This window comes from Protopterus annectens, chromosome 15.part0 (assembly GCF_019279795.1).
Source record: "Protopterus annectens isolate FY-2018-M chromosome 15.part0, PAN1.0, whole genome shotgun sequence".
In the NCBI taxonomy this organism is placed as follows: domain Eukaryota; kingdom Metazoa; phylum Chordata; order Ceratodontiformes; family Protopteridae; genus Protopterus; species Protopterus annectens.
In genome coordinates, this window is record NC_056749.1 from 197,902,326 (window position 1) to 197,918,566 (window position 16,241).

General features: G+C 43.7%; 1 protein-coding gene across 1 annotated transcript in view; it reads right to left on the reverse strand.

Annotated features, from left to right (window-relative positions):
* ZDHHC15 (zinc finger DHHC-type palmitoyltransferase 15) overlaps window positions 1–16,241 on the reverse strand; it is a 1,138,753-nt gene that overhangs the window by 795,875 nt on the left and 326,637 nt on the right. The gene's annotated exons all lie outside the window — the stretch shown is intronic.

Genomic DNA, 16,241 nt, shown 5'->3' on the forward strand with positions numbered 1-16,241 from the left:
TAGTAGTGAGTTATACCACTATCCTATACACACACACACACACACACACACACACACACACACACACATATATATATATAGTTCCCATTCTTCAGTTGATCGAACGTTTACAAGTTCAAACCACATATGGCTGAGACCATATGTTTGAACTTGCAAAACAGAGACCATATGTTCGAACTTGCAAAAGTTCGATTGGACTGAATGGAGATCTCCATACAGAGCAGAAAAGGAAGATTTCCCATTTCCGCAATGTAGTGCGATCTCAGAGTTGGTATATTTAAGTAAGGGGGATGTGGGGGGTGCAGGGGGCATAGCCCCCCCTGCTGTAGACGTTTAGTTTTGTGTTTTTTTGTTTTATGCGTTTTTATTTCAGTGTTCGAACTTTTACGAGTTCGAACATATGGTCTCGGCCATCTGATCACGAAAGGGTTTGCATCAAGATCTAAGGATGTAATGGTGCCCCTCTACTCTTCTCTCATCAGACCCATTATTGAGTACAATGCACCAATTGGAATGTACCTGGCTAGACATCTCCAGCAGCTGGAGAGACCACAGAGGTACCTAACCAAGAGGATTACTGGCCTCAAACACTTGCTCTATGCAGCACGATTGAAAAAGTTAAGACTGTTCTCTGTTGCATACCGCTTTCTCAGAGGCGATCTCTGTCTAACGTACAGACCCATATCCAACCCAGAATTGTTGAACATGCTCCATCTTAGCAAAACTAAATCTACTCGAGCTACACGGTCTAGGGATATAAGCCTCAACACAACAATGAATAGAACATGCTGGAGGGATAGATTCCCTTCGCAGAGACTTCCCTTACTATGGAACAGGGTCCCGATCTACATAAGACAGAGCCCCTCACTATCACTCTTCAAGAGGAACCTTGATGAGTGGATGGGTAACAGAAGGTTCACACCGGGGATCACACCAACAGCACTATTAGATAGGGGCCAAGGGTACTAGCTGCTAGTACAAGGGTCTAGGGAACTACTAAAGGGGCGGTGAATACCGCACAATGTGGCTGGGCTAATATATGCCTTTGGGCAGATAGTCCAGTACCAACCAATGAATCTATATATATATATATATATGTATATATATATATATATATATATATATATATACACACACACACACACACACACACACACACACACACACACACACATGTATATACAGTGAACATAAAAAGTGTACACACCCCTGTTAAAATGCCAGGTTTTTGTGATATAAAAAAATTAGACCACAATAAATCATTTCAAAACTTTTCCCACCTTTAATGTGACCAATAACCTGTACAATTCAATTGAAAAACAAACAAATCTGTTAGGGGAAAAATATAAAAAATAAAAAAAACATACAATAAGTTGGTTGCATAAGTGTGCACACGCTTAAACTCATACTTTGTTGAAGCACCTTTAGCCATGCCTTTAATAATTTTTAAAAATTGTGTGAATTCAATTTTAGGAAATTGTTAAAAAGTAATTATAGTTTTTGTTCTGACAATTTATTACATGCTGAATACAAAATGTTGAAAGAGCTTATGTGTAATAAACAGATCAGAGTTGTGAAGCCAGATAAGGGCAGCGGGATAGTTTTTATGTCCAAGGTGGATTACTTAGATAAAATGTTTAGTCATTTATTTGATGAAGATTACTATGAACAAACTTCAGTGAATTTTATTAACACATATGCTAAAATACGTTTTTTTTTTCTTCAAGATATGTTTGATCAAGAAGAAATTACCAGTGAAGTTTTTGAATTTCTTCAAGTTAGACTTCCAACTGTTCCACCCATATTTGGCATTCCCAAAATTCACAAGTGTTTGATAGATCCGCCAATGAGAATTACTGTCAGTGCTATAAAGTACAGTTGTGTACACTTACCATAAATGTAGATGTTAGAGTGTATTCACTGTTGCAGTCATCACTTGTGGGTTATCCCTGCTGGGTAGCCCTCAGTCGGCACGAATACCAGAGTCAAGCTTTTCCCCTGTGCCAGCTGCTGTCGCCTGTGGACTGACGTCAAGTCATCAGTTGGTATAAAGGAGAGCAGCCGGTGCCATTACATCAGTTTTTCTTGCCCTAACCTGTAGGAGCCCCTTGAAAGAAATGTTATAGAGAGCCCCTGGTGGCCCAAGGCCACAAGAATGACAGTTAACCTCCAAAAAAGATAAGATTACGGGGGAAGGTGGGAGGGAAAATAGGAGAGCAACAGTGAATACACAGTGTCCCCCAGGCCTGGGTGATTTGGAGGAATGTCCCCTTTTGGAGTTTCCACTCATGGGGACTAAGTAGTTTCTGCTTAGATGGTCTGCTAGGGTGTTTACTCCTGGGATGTACTGGGCTATCAGGTGTAGGCCCAAAGAGGAGGCTGTCAGCCAGAGGCTCATGGCTAGTCATCAGAGAGAATAGGAGTGTGTGACCCCCTGCTTGTTGATGTACCACATCACTGTGGTACTGTCTATTTTTATGAGGAGGACTCCTGGTTTTAGGTGGTCTTGGAAGGATGTGCCAGCCTCGTGAACTGCTATCATTTCCTTTAGGTTGATGTGCCAGTGAAGGTGCCTGAGGTCCCAAGAGCCTTGGGTGCAACGAGTGTCTAAATGAGCGCCTTGAGCTAGGTCTGAGGCATCTGTAGCGACAGCCTGGCCTTGAGGAATGTAGGTGAAGGGAAGGCTCTTGTTCTGAGTGCAGGCCTCTGCCCACCAAAGAAACTCGTTCCTTATGCATGGAATGAGGGGGAGAGTGGTCTCCATAGATGGAGAGTGTTGGCACCAAAGGTTCTTTAGGTACCACTGGAGTTTCCTCATGGTAAACCTGGCCAGGGGAATCATCAGAATGTAGGATGACATGTAACCCAGTGCTTGCAGAATTTTCCTTGCTGCGAGTTTTTTTTCTGAGAGCTAACTGGTAGAAGTAATTTGGCAGAAAGCATTGTTTTTCTGGTGAGAGGAAGGCTGTTTGGGAGGCTGTCCAGGAGTGCGCCCAAGAAGGTGATCTGCCTGGAGGGGTTTAGGTTTGATTTTTTCCTGTTGATAGTGAACCCTGGAGAGGTTAGGGTTGTTTGTACAAAGAGCAGGTCCTGTAGTAACTTCTCTTTGTTGTCTGCCTAGATTAGGCAGTCATCCAGATAAGGGTAAATCTGGATGTTTTGCTATCTGCAGAAAGCAACCACTGGACCAGGCATGTTGGGAATACCCTGTGAGCAAAAGGGTAGCGCAGAGAACTGAAAGTGTTGTGAACCTGCTCTGAAGCGTAGGTATTTTCTGCAAGACTCCCTTATAGGTATATGAAGGTAGGCATCCTTTAGGTCTAAGGTGGCTAGCCATGTATTTTTGTTCAGCATTAGTCATCATCATCATCTTTCAGCTGTTCCCGTTAGGGGTCACCCACAGCGTTTCATCTGTTCCCATTTCTTCCTGTCCTCTGCATCTTGCTCTGTCACACCAACCACCTGCATGTCCTCTCTCACCACATCCATAAACCTTATCTTAGGCCTTCCTCTTTTCCTGTTACCCGGTAGCTTCATCTTTAGCATCTTTTTCCCAATATACTCAGCATCACTCCTCAACACATGTCCAAACCAACATAATCTTGCCTCTCTGGCTTTGTCTCCAAATCTTCCAACTTGGACTGACCCTCTAATATACTTATTCCTAATCCTGTCCACCCTTGTCACACCCAGTGCAAATCTTAACATCTTTAACTCTGCCACATCCAGCTCTAACTCCTGCCTTTTTGTCAGTGCCACTGTCTCCAACCCATATAACACAGCTGGTCTCACTACCCTCTTGTAGACCTTCCCTTTCACTCTTACTCGTATTCATCTGTCACAAATCACTCCCGACATTCTTCTCCACCCACTCCATCCTCCTGCCTGTACTCTCTTCTTCACCTCTCTTCCACACTCACCATTGCTCTTTACTATTGATCCCAAGTATTTAAACTCATCCACCTTCGCCACCTCTACTCCTTGCATCCTCATAATTTCTCTATCCTCCCTCTCATTCACACACATATATTCTTAGTCCTGCTGACCTTCATTCCTCTTCTCTCTAGAGCATATCTCCATCTCTCCAGGGTCTCCTCCGCCTGTTCCCTACTCTCACTACAGATCACAATGTCATCTGCAAACATCATAGTCCACGGGGACTCCTGTCTGATCTCGTCTGTCAACCTGTCCATCACCATTGCAAATAAGAAAGGGCTCAGAGCTGATCCTTGATGTAATCCCACCTCCACCTTTAACGCATCCGTCACTCCCACCACAGACCTCACCGCTGTCACATTACCATTGTACATATCCTGTACCACTCTTACATACTTCTCTGACACTCCCGACCTCCTCATACAATATCACAACTCCTCTCTAAGCATCCTGTCATATGCTTTCTCTAAGTCTACAAAAACACAATGCAACTCCTTCTGACCTTCTCTGCACTTCTCCATCAACACTCTCAGAGCAAACACTGCATCTGTAGTGCTCTTTCCCGGCATGAAACCATACTGCTGATCACTAATCATCACGTCCCTTCTTAACCTAGCTTCCACTACTCTTTCCCATAACTTCATGCTGTGACTGATCAATTTAATCCCTCTGTAGTTACTACAGCTCTGCACATCACCCTTATTCTTAAAAATCGGTACCAAAATACTTTTTCTCCATTCCTCAGGCATCCACTCACTTTCCAAAATCTCATTAAACAATCTGGTTAAAAACTCCATTGCCATTTCACCTAAACACCTCCATGCTTCCACAGGTATGTCATCTGGATCAACAGCCTTTCCATTCTTCATCCTCTTCATAGCTATCCTTACTTCCTCCTTGCTAATCCATTGCACTTCATGATTCACTATCCCCACATCATCCAACCTTCTCTCCCTCTCATTCTCTTCATTTATCAACCCCTCAAAGTTTTCTTTCCATCTGCTCAACACACTCTCCTCGCTTGTAAGTATGTTTCCGTCATTATCCTTTATCACCTTTACCTGCTGTACATCTTTCCTAGCTTGGTCCCTCTGTCTAGCCAATCAGTACAGGTCCTTTTCTCCCTCTTAGTGTCCAACCTTTCATACAACTCTTCATATGCCTTATCCTTAGTCTTCGCCACCTCTCTCTTTGCCATGCACCTCATCTCCTTATACTCCTATCTACTTTCTTCATCTCTCTGACAATCCCACTTCTTCTTTGCCAACCACTTTCTCTGTATGCTCTCCTGTACTTCCTCATTCCACCACCATGTCTCCTTGTCGTCCTTCCTCTGCCCAGATGTCATACCAAGCACCTTTCTAGCAGTCTCCCTTACTAGGTCTGCTGTAGTTACCCAGCTATTTGTTCAGCATTAGCAAAAGTTTTTAAAAAGTTAGCATTTTGAATTTTGGGACCTCTAGGAAGGTGTTTAGAGTGGACAGGTCGAGGATGGATCACCAAGTGCCTTCTTTTCTTTGCACTAGGAACTGTCTAGAGTAAAAACCTTTTCCTGTTGCTCCTGAGGCGCAGACTCCACAGCCCCTTGAGCATAAAGTATGTGTACTTGTTTTAATGCTTCTGCCCACTGATTTAGTTTTATGGTCCTACTGGTCTGTCCCGGAGAGGCCTCCCTTGAACCTGTCTATTGGGGGCTGGGAAAGACCAGTGTTTAGAGGGAAAGTTCTGCTGAATCTGAGAGGTTGAACTTGGAGGAAGTCTTTAACTGTTTGCATATATTTAGCTTTATCCTCCATCTTTTTGATGACCTCCTCTGCTTTTGATCCAAACAAGCAGTCTTTATCCAGGAGGGCATCAAGTAGTTTTGATTTTACATGATCAGGCAGTGGCTGTTCTTTTAGCCATGTGTGCCTCCTAATGACTGAACCTGCCACAGCGGCCCAACTTGAGGCTTCTAGGGCATTGAATCCGCAGTGCAGGGAGTGTTTAGCTACTTGAGAAGTAGAGTGCAGAAGATCTGCTAACTCTTTGGAAGTATTAGTGTTAGGTTAAAGATGAAATTATTTGCTTCATAAGTTCCAAGGTGTGCTGTTGATATTTTAGCAAATGGAACTGGCAGTTAAGAACTCTAATAGCTAAGGTTGTGGAGTTGTACACTTTTTTACCCCATTTGTCCAGAGCTCTTGAGTCCTTGGCAGAGGGAATTGGGTTTTCAGATGAGCTAGCCCTGGTCCCTTTGGGTCCCTGTGTGATGACCTCTGGGTCTGCTGCAAGGTTTTTAAACAAGTATTTATGTGAATCAGGCACCCTGTAGTACCTGTCAGGTTTTCTAGCAGCAGGGGGTTGGGCGTCAGGAGTGAGGCTAGATTCATTGAAAACATCATCCACCTCATCCAGAATAAGAGGGATGGCCAAGGGTCTGTGCTGAGGAAGATCTAGAAACTCTTTTAGTCTTTTCTTAGACTGAGGATAAACTTGGGCTTCCCAGTGGAAATGCTCTCTGAGAGTGTGCAGAGTTTCCCCAAATGAAAGATCCTCGGTGGGGGGCAGAAGAAATAGATTCCTCTGCATCAGAATCCTCAAAGGAGGTGAGAGGGTGTTGTTCCTCATCTGAATCCAGGTAGTCCGAAATTTCAGAATCCGGCTCTGTGTGAACTTCAGGGGAAGTATCCCTCTTTCTTTTAGGAGTGGTATGGCTACCCCTGATAAAAGTGATTAGATCCTCCACCATTTTCAGTAACTGTGTCTGAGGCGGTGGAGGAGAAGTAAGATGGCAATTAGAAATGGTTTTCTTTGGGGTGGTCTTGCTTTTAGGCCTTAGTAAATCCATTTGTTGTTGGGATGCGGTAGTCGGAGGAGAAGAAGTTGGTTTTTGCCTTGAGTCGGTTGTGCGAAGAACCTCCTTTGAAGCCGGTGCCTGCGTAGCAGCTCTGGACCCAACTGAATTGGAGAGAACCAAGGGATCGGATGATGAAACATTCCCCAGCGGCATACCAGACTCCAAAAGGGTCTCGGTAGAGGCCTTTGAAGGAAACGAGTTGGGCATCAGGGGCTGTGAATGCACCTCACTGAATTCCTGAGAACTGACTACTTGCTTCTGGGATGGGTCATCTGAAGGCTTAAGTTTGTGTGGTCTGTCCCTTTATCTTTTCATTTTTTGGGAATATCCACAGACTGCTGACCGACGGATGCCACTTCATAATACTACTTCGGAAATGCCTGGCTACAATTTCAGCTCTACGCAAATAGTCCTAGAATTGAAAAGTGCGCAGAACCGACAATGGGGGACGTCATGGTCTAGGCCTAGAAAAGTAACGCACAAGGTATGGAAGTCTCGGTGTGGTATTTGTTTTCCACAGCAGAGACAATTATTTACTTTTCTGACATCGGTTAGTGCAAGAAAAAGGTCCCCAACGGGGTAGTTAGCTTTAGTCATTTTCAGATTCAGCTTCCACTCTAGCAATGACCGACAGGCACACACACAAACTGCTTTTGCTTTGGTCTCCACGGCAAGAAAGACTGATGTAATGGCGTTCCAACACCAAATATGGCCGGCGAGTGATCCAGGTACGAGCTGTTTCCACATGCACTACCTGCATACGCTACGCCCGCACAGCTCCCAGCCCCTGTATGCTAATTACCCCATGTGCAGCAGTGTAGCATGCAAATGAAGGTATGTAGCGATCCAGGAAGTGGTGCAGGTGTAGTGTAAGCATGCAGAAATGTAAACCGTACAAAACAGTTTACATTTTTGCAAACATAAAATCAGAGACATGACAGCTGACCAAACACATGTATTATATTGTTAATATATTCCAATGGCTAAATATATAGCCATTGACATAAAAAAAACATGTACAAAATATAAAAATAACATTTCATTTTTTTTCCGCACTATCGTGAAGTTTAAGAGCAAGGCAGCGGCGTGCAAACGGGATCACAAGGAAAATAGAAAAATATAAAATAAAACTGCAATGTAACACAAATGATTTCCCCATAATAGTCAATGGCAGGCATGCTACACCACACCATGGTGCAAGAGTTGCCAAGGGGCTGTAACAGTGTTATGCGAGGTAGCTAGGAATTAGTAGGCAATGCCATGCAAATAAGAGGAGTAATAATGAATCACAGATTCCCCGCTGGTGTAAGGATGCATCTCACAGCGTAGCATTATAACACCAAGGTGTGCCCTTGAGATAAAATGACATCAAGAGAGGGGTGTGTCACCTTTGCTGTAAGCACATTCGTTCATTGCTAATCCGGTTTGCCCGTAGCTAAGCAAAGCTGCAGGAAAGGGGTGTGTTGAACTGGCTATAGCTTTGCTTAGCTGAGAGCACGCAAGGTAACCGAGTATGCATGTGAATGGAGATTAAAACATGCTTAAACTCGTTAAACGGGTGTGCACTGGAGCTGAAACAGGAAGGATATAGGAAAAAAATAAGGAAATGCTGCAGCATGGAAATTGGAGTACAAATGACTAACACCTAAGAACTTACAGTGGGCCATTGACAACAACTAACAAGGCTGCAAGCAGCTACCTGCAAAACAGGAAAGGGGAGGGGCTGTACTGCAAAGAAAATAGTAAAGTGTCATAGCAGAACAAAGCAGAATTGCATTATATCAGCTGCAAGACACATTTTGCAACACATGACTGGGTAGGGAAAGTACAAAACAAGAAAGTTGGCAAATGGATGCTTGCCTGACAATGGGAGGGGATCCAGGTGTAAAAGTGAATTAAAGGGCAACAGATTAATCAAGGCAGGCAAGCATAACTCCACACTACAGGCCCCACACTTGCAGTACACACTGTAAAACCCATAATTAAAATACCCTGCAGCTGGAATTGCTCATACACACCCAATGACATCAGCAGCACCCATAGCACAACAGTATAAAGTGTGAAAGCACCTCACACACACACTTGTGTATTCCCATACACTCTGCACCATTGGTGTATACAGACGGGGAACTTTTAATAAGTACATGTTAGGGGCTGCCATAGCTTTGATCCACCAGCATGTGTTGGAGACTGAAGGTAGTGTGGAGGATGATGCTGACAACCACCTCAGGCACTGGAGGAGGACAAGAGTGGTCAGACCAAGGGTAACCTACCAGGGGCTACATGATCTGGAGATAGCAGAGCATTACATGGTGGACAGGGACACCCTACAGCAACTTGTGGAGCTGTGCCGGCCACACCTCAGAGCCAGAACAAACAGAGGGGAACCCATCCCAGTGGATACGAAGATATGTGCAAGCCTGAGAATACTAGCTACAGGTACCTTTCAAAGGCCAACTGTGGATATCATGGGGCTCTCACAGGCATCAGCATCCAGAGTACTTCACCAGTTCCTGGATGCCATGTTACCACATGCCAATGAGCACATATACTTCCCCCGAACGCAGGAGGAGTTGGCCAGCAACATGAGTCTTTTCCACCGTGTGGGAGAGGTACTGGGTGCAATAGACTGTATGCACATAAACATCAAGTCACCACCCAGTGAGCAGGGTAGGCGCTACATAAACCGCAAGGGATATCCCTCCATCAACTGCCAGGTCGTATGCAATGCCCAGGGCATTATCATGGATGTGTGTGCTGGCAGCCCTGAAAGCTATCACGACTCCCACATCTGGCATGCCTCACAGCTGTATCAGGTATTTGCCAGGGGGGACATCCCATATGGCCACCTGGTGGGGGATGCTGGCTATGCACTGGAACCGTGGATGATGACTCCCATCAGAAATGCACACACACCCATGCAAGAACGCCATAATGAGGCACTAGCACAAACCAGAATCATCATAGAGCGTGTGTTTGGGATGTTTAAATCACGGTTCTGTTGCTTGGACATATCTATTGGAGCCTTGCAGTACTCTCCAGGTACGTGTGCCCACATCTTCACAGTATGTGCCATGCTACACAATATGATCCTGCGGAAACAGCTGCAGCAGGGTCAGAATGGTGAAGGCCCTCACAGCCCACCACCATTGCCAAGGGCCCCACAGGCACAGAGGTACTCAGACCACAAACACCCTGAGTCTTCCCCAGTAGGCAGAGGCGTGCCCAGTATGCCCATGCCTTGGCAAGGTGGGAACGTATAGCACACACACTGACAGTGTAGGCACCTAGGGAATAACACCTTTCTCCATCTGCACACACAGTAAAAATGGATGGCACACACACAAGACTACCTGTAAATTGTCATGTATAGGCAGTCTACTGTGTGCATCCAACATAGGCAGCACTCAACGATTGCACACACAACTGCTATTAGAACAAGGTAAGTCAATACCTGAACAGTAAATTAAGCTATCAGCATGTGCTAATACTGTATGTATAGGTTCATAGGTAGGTACTTGGCTAACTGCCCAAGGGCATTCATAAGCCTAGCCAAAATGTGTCAGCTTTTGCCACCCCATTGATTAATTAACTGTTTCTCTGTGGAGCAGAGCCAATGGTGGGATCCCTGGGGTGTATCTACTGTTTCCCATCCAAACTTCAAGGTTTCTCTTGAAGAGTGTTAGTGCGGGGCTCTGTATAATGTAATTAGGGATGTTGTTCCAAAGCATGGGGAGTTTCTGTGACAGGAATCTGTCCCTCCAACATCTTCTAGTTATTGTTGTGGCAAGGTTTAGCTCACTACAGCGTGTGGCTCACTGTGACATGGATTCCCATAGGTGGAGCATATCCATTAAGCCTGAGTTGGACATGGCTTTGTTGGGCCAGCAGAGATCATCTCTGAGTAAATGAGATGCCACTAAGTAAAGCAGGAGTTTATTCAGTCTGGCTGCATAGGACATATGTTTGAGGCCAGTAATCCTCTTGGCGAGGTACGTTCATGGACCTTCCAGCTGTCGAAAGTGTCTTCTGAGGTACATCCCAAATGGGTCATTATACTCTATTATGGGACTGATGAGTGATGAGTAAAGAGGCACTAAAACCTCAGTATGTCTAGATGTGAACCCTTCAGTAATCAGATGGCCTACATAGAAAGATGTTCTAACTACTTTGGAGATATGATTGTCAAAGGAGAGATCACTATCTACCTTAGTCCCCAGATCCCCTATTACCTCTTCTGTATTAAAGTGGCTGCCACTTATGTGTTAATATGTGGGTGTTTAGTTTTTCCCAAATGGGATGAACATGCAGTTTGTGGCACTTAGCTGGAGGCCATGACTTTGACACCCTGTGTCGGTCTCTGTGAGGCCACTTGAAGGATGTCTGTGTCAGCTGGACTGTCAATTATGGCTCCCAGTTTGTAGTCATTGCCAAACATGGTCTGCCGTAGTCCACCTGTGTTTGCCTGTACCTCTGAGAAGTATATGCCAAACAGTAGGGGGTCCCAGGACTGAGTCCTGTGGTACACCATTTGTGACTGGTTAAGAGTTGGACCTGGAGGCTGCTAGACTTACCATGTGGGTTCTGTGTGTAAGCCTTTTGGCAACCCATCCTGTGATGTATGGGTTTATGTACAGGCTGGTGAGTTTATCAATAATACCTGATGAGGAATAGTGTCAAAATCCCTGGCGAGGTCCAGGTAGTATGTGTGAACCACCTCTCCCCTCATCTAACATCATGGTGACAGTCTGTAAGATGTCAAACAGGTTCAATAGGCATGATCTGCACTCAACCAAGCTAAACTGGGTTGGGTCAAGTGTTTGGAGGTTACCAATGTCTTTGTTAATGAGTGCCATGAGGATGTGCTCCATAGCTTTGCAGACCAGGTTAGTAAGGCTTATGGGGTGGTAGTTACCATGGTCAGTTCTGTTTCCACCCTGGTGGAGTGGAATAACCATTGCTATGCACCATTGTATGGGCATGTACCCTGTGTAGAGGCTGAGGTTGAAATCTTAATTAGGTGGTGGGGTTAGCTTGTCTTGTAGTGTTTGCAAGATGCAGTCTGGGACACCATCTGCCTCCACTGACCCTGTGTTTTGCCATTTGAGAGTGCTATTTCCACCTGTGTGTCTCTGATGTCTGGGATACTGTACTTTTCAGGTATTGTTGTGGCTCTTTAGGGGGTGAAGTTTGCACTGAATGTATCTGCAAGGATGTTGGTGATATCAGTAGGGTGAGTATATTTTGTGCTATATTGCACCAGCACAGTGCAAATCTGTGTGTTACCACTTAGATCCTTGACATAGCCAAAGAAGGCTTTGTGGTTATCTTTCAAATCATTGTCCATTTTCCTGTTGATGTTAGCCTTGGATGATTTCATGAGGGACCTACGTTTCTTACTAATACTGGTCACGGATGTCTGCCCTTCTTGGGATTTGCTGTTTTTCTGGACTACTGTCCTACTTCTGTTGTATAGCCTGTTTATTGCAGGGGTCCACCAGACTGGTGTCCTTGTCTTGGAGGAGCGTGTCTTGGATTACCAGTGATGGCACGATCCATACATCCTTGTAGGTGCTTACAGAGTGCATTTGTAAATCTTTTTCTATCTTGGGCAGAGTTTTCCCTTAGCATGGGGGCTGTGAAACCTCCCACCTCTGTCTTTAGTAGTGTGAATATAGCTGTAGGAAAGGTATTCACTGTGGTTTCCTTGGGTGGGGGAGATGGTTGGGTGTGGAAACCATCAGTGAATAGTTCATGGTCAGATCTAACCAGTGACCGGTTTATCTCTGCTGTGGTGCACCTGTCGCTCATGTTGGTGATTACCATTTCTAGTATGTTTCCACCTCTAGTTAGGGAGTTTACCATCTGATACAGGGCATATGAGGTGATAAATTCCAGGAAGCGCTGGGCCTGGAAATGGGTACTCGAGTAAGTTTCCCAGTTAACGACAGGGTAGATGACATCGACCAATACCAGGGTGTTCGGTAGGACTGTCATGTTTTCCACTGTCCCCAGGTAGGTGGAATGGTGGTTCTGGGTCATGGAGGGTGATCTGCAGCAGGCCACAGTTTGCATTGCAGTTGTGGCTGATGTTAGCTGCACATGAATGATCTCAGAGGTATCATGCTGCCCCACTAACCTGGAGGTGTAGGTATCCCTGATGAATATGGATACACCCTCACCATGTCGGTGTCAGTCCATGTTCTGTGGCCAAAATGTGTGGTATGGGTTGTAGTCCAGTAGTGCTGGTGTGCTCTCAGGAGCCTTAAAACAGGTCTCAGTTACTGCACAGATGTTGACGTTTGTCCATAATGAGGAGTGCTGTGAGTGCGTGCATGTTGTGATTACAACCCCTAGCATTGAGTAGCATAACCTTCACTGATTTTGCTATTGTGCTGTTTACGGAGGTGGGATTCACCTTGAGACTTGCCTAAAAAAGGCACCATGGGTGCACCAATAGCCTTGGCCAGTATTCCAAAGCCTAAGGCTGACACATGCAAGCCGGTATGGTATTGTGCATGCATGTTTCCCATCTGTGAGTGTTTCTCATCTTTCCTGTAGGTGACCTACTGGTAAGCAATAGAAAGCCTTAAACTTATACAAGTCTTCTAGCTTCCAAGATAGGCTTTTGGAGTGATTACGTATCAGTGTTCTGTATGTTCTTGCTATACTTAACTGTTTTCTGACTACATGGTGATTTACCACTGTATAGTGTGATCTGAAAGCTCTGTTTATTCACACATTATGTTTGTGATGGCCTGCACTTTAGAGGTTCACAGATAGGTAGTAGGCTATCTGGCCAAAGGCATTTAGAAGCATAGCTATAGTGCGTTGGCTTTCTCCGCACCATTGATGAAGTAACTGAGCCTCTGTCAAGCATAGCCAATGAAGTGATTCCAGGCAGAGTTGCTGGAAGCTGTTGAAGACTGGGGTGGCGGAGGGTGATGGGTCACTTAGTGATCTAAAAAGAGCATGTTAACGTGAAAAATCAAGACCATTCAATTTCCCCAACAGGTCTGGCAGCTATAAAACTGGAGGGGCTCCCCCTCCCCCTAGCTGTATGGGTCTGGGACACATGATCCCAGGGGTGTATATTCTGTTACCCATTCACACATCAAGGTTTCTCTTGAAGTGTGTCAGTGAGGGGCTATGCCTAATGTAGTTAGGAATTTAATTTATAGTCTCTCATTTTGTTTATGTTTTTATTTCAAGAGTAAGTGAAGCTCATTGGGTTAGGGTGCCTCCGCCCTTTGCTTAGTCTAGCTTACACACAGAAATTATCTAAATAGGAAAGAGGCAGAAGCAACATCAATGTCAATAGTGTAATGGTTATAGCATCTGCATAGTATCTGTGCATTCGTGGTGAATGCACAGATACTATGCAAATGCTATAACCATTACACTATTGACATTAACGGTGCTTCTGCCTCTTTCCTATTTACATAATTTCTGTGTGTAAGCTAGACTAAGCAAAGGGTAGAGGCACCCTAACCCAATGAGCTTCACTTACTCTTGAAATAAAACCATAACAAACAAAATGAGAGACTATAAATTAAATTCCTAACTACATTAGGCATAGCCCCTCACTGGCACACCAAGAGAAACCTTGATGTGTGAATGGGTAACAGAATAAAGTCAGAGATGTTTTTCATGTTAAAAAGTATACCTTAACCACAGCTTGCATATTTAGGTAGTATTCTTCAGTATAATAAACATTTGAAACACCCACATAAACCCATGTGTGCATGAGAGTAAAGTCAACAGAGAATGTAATGCTATGTAAGCACATAGTGAGATGTTACTTCACTGAAATGTATATGATGTGGCCATGTTTGTGCGCACAGGTTATACGTTTAACTGCTGCTGTAATGTCATACAAACACTTTTAAACATGCTTACAACTGCTTAAATGAGCCTTATTCTGGAGTAAAAAACATTTTTAAAGCATCGCAGGTATTGAACTCTGGACCATGCACACCACAGTCTTACCACTAAGCCATCTGAGCTGTACACATGATTCATGGTCTTTAGACTACACCTTATACTATAGGCATTACACAGTACTGACCACAAATGGGACAGTCACTTTGTGTACATATGTACAGTACATTGTAATGTACTGTAGTTTTGAATCAACCTATACAAGTCTACATATGTAAAACTGTTACAAATGAATACTATATATATATATATATATATATATATATATATATATATATATATATAAGCATGTCAGTGATGTCTGCCAATATATATATAAGCATGTCAGTGATGTCTGCACACACACACACACACATATATATATATATATATATATATACATACATACATACACACACACACACACACACACACAGTTACATCTATAGCCATATATATATATATATATATATATATATATATATATATATATAAACAAACATCTATGAACACACTTTGTGACACAGAAGCAATCCAAAGGAACTGAAGTGTACACAAAACACATGCAGCTTTGGTATTAAAACTATTAATATTAACTTAATTCACCATAGAAGGGATGTTTGTTGTGTATGTGGAGATTGGGGTGGGGGAGGAATGATGGGTAATGAAATTATGCATCAAGGAGAGCCTGGGCTGGATGTTCAATAAGTGAACTGGAGAAGTATACATGGAGTATGTGGACAATATAAAAAGGACACAAAACAAGAACCATTCTCATCCATATAACACCATGTCAGGTCACATTGCAACATTTAAATCCACAAACATATGAACATTAACATGTATCATACATATGTACACCAACTGACTGTCACATTTGTTTCCAGTAGTGAGGAATGCCCATAGTAAAATGTATATTCTAAACACCATAACATTTGTACATATCTCAGATGCCTTAGTGGTAAAGTCAGTGACTGTGGTGTTCATGGTCCTGGGTTCAAGACCTGCAAGGGCTGTTAATTCATTCTGAGGGCCAGACTAAGGGCTGTTGAATGCAGGTTGATTAAAGCACTTTTAAGCAGTTGTAATTGGTTTTGTATAGGTTTGCGCGATGGTAAGCGGCACTTAAACACAGTTAAATGGATAAGGGCTTCACAGGTTTAACCTTTGCTTAATGTCACGCAGAACACGGGCAAACTTGCTTACAACCTCTTAAATGTGCGTTAATCACACTTTCCCTACCAGTGCCTGCTCTGAGAGGTAAAATAATAACCACTTCCAAGATCAGAACCTGCAACTATGTACACCATCCTCAGAGTAACCCACCACTAAGCTACCGGAGATGTACCTATGCCAGTTGTATATTCAGACAGGTTAAAATACAATAGGGAGGATTGTGTGGAACTAGGACAAACTGCCATGTGCCCAATGAAAGGTGTATGCTATCTAGATTTTATATATTTATATATATATATATATATATATATATATATATATATATATATATACATACATACACACACACACACACACACACACACACATA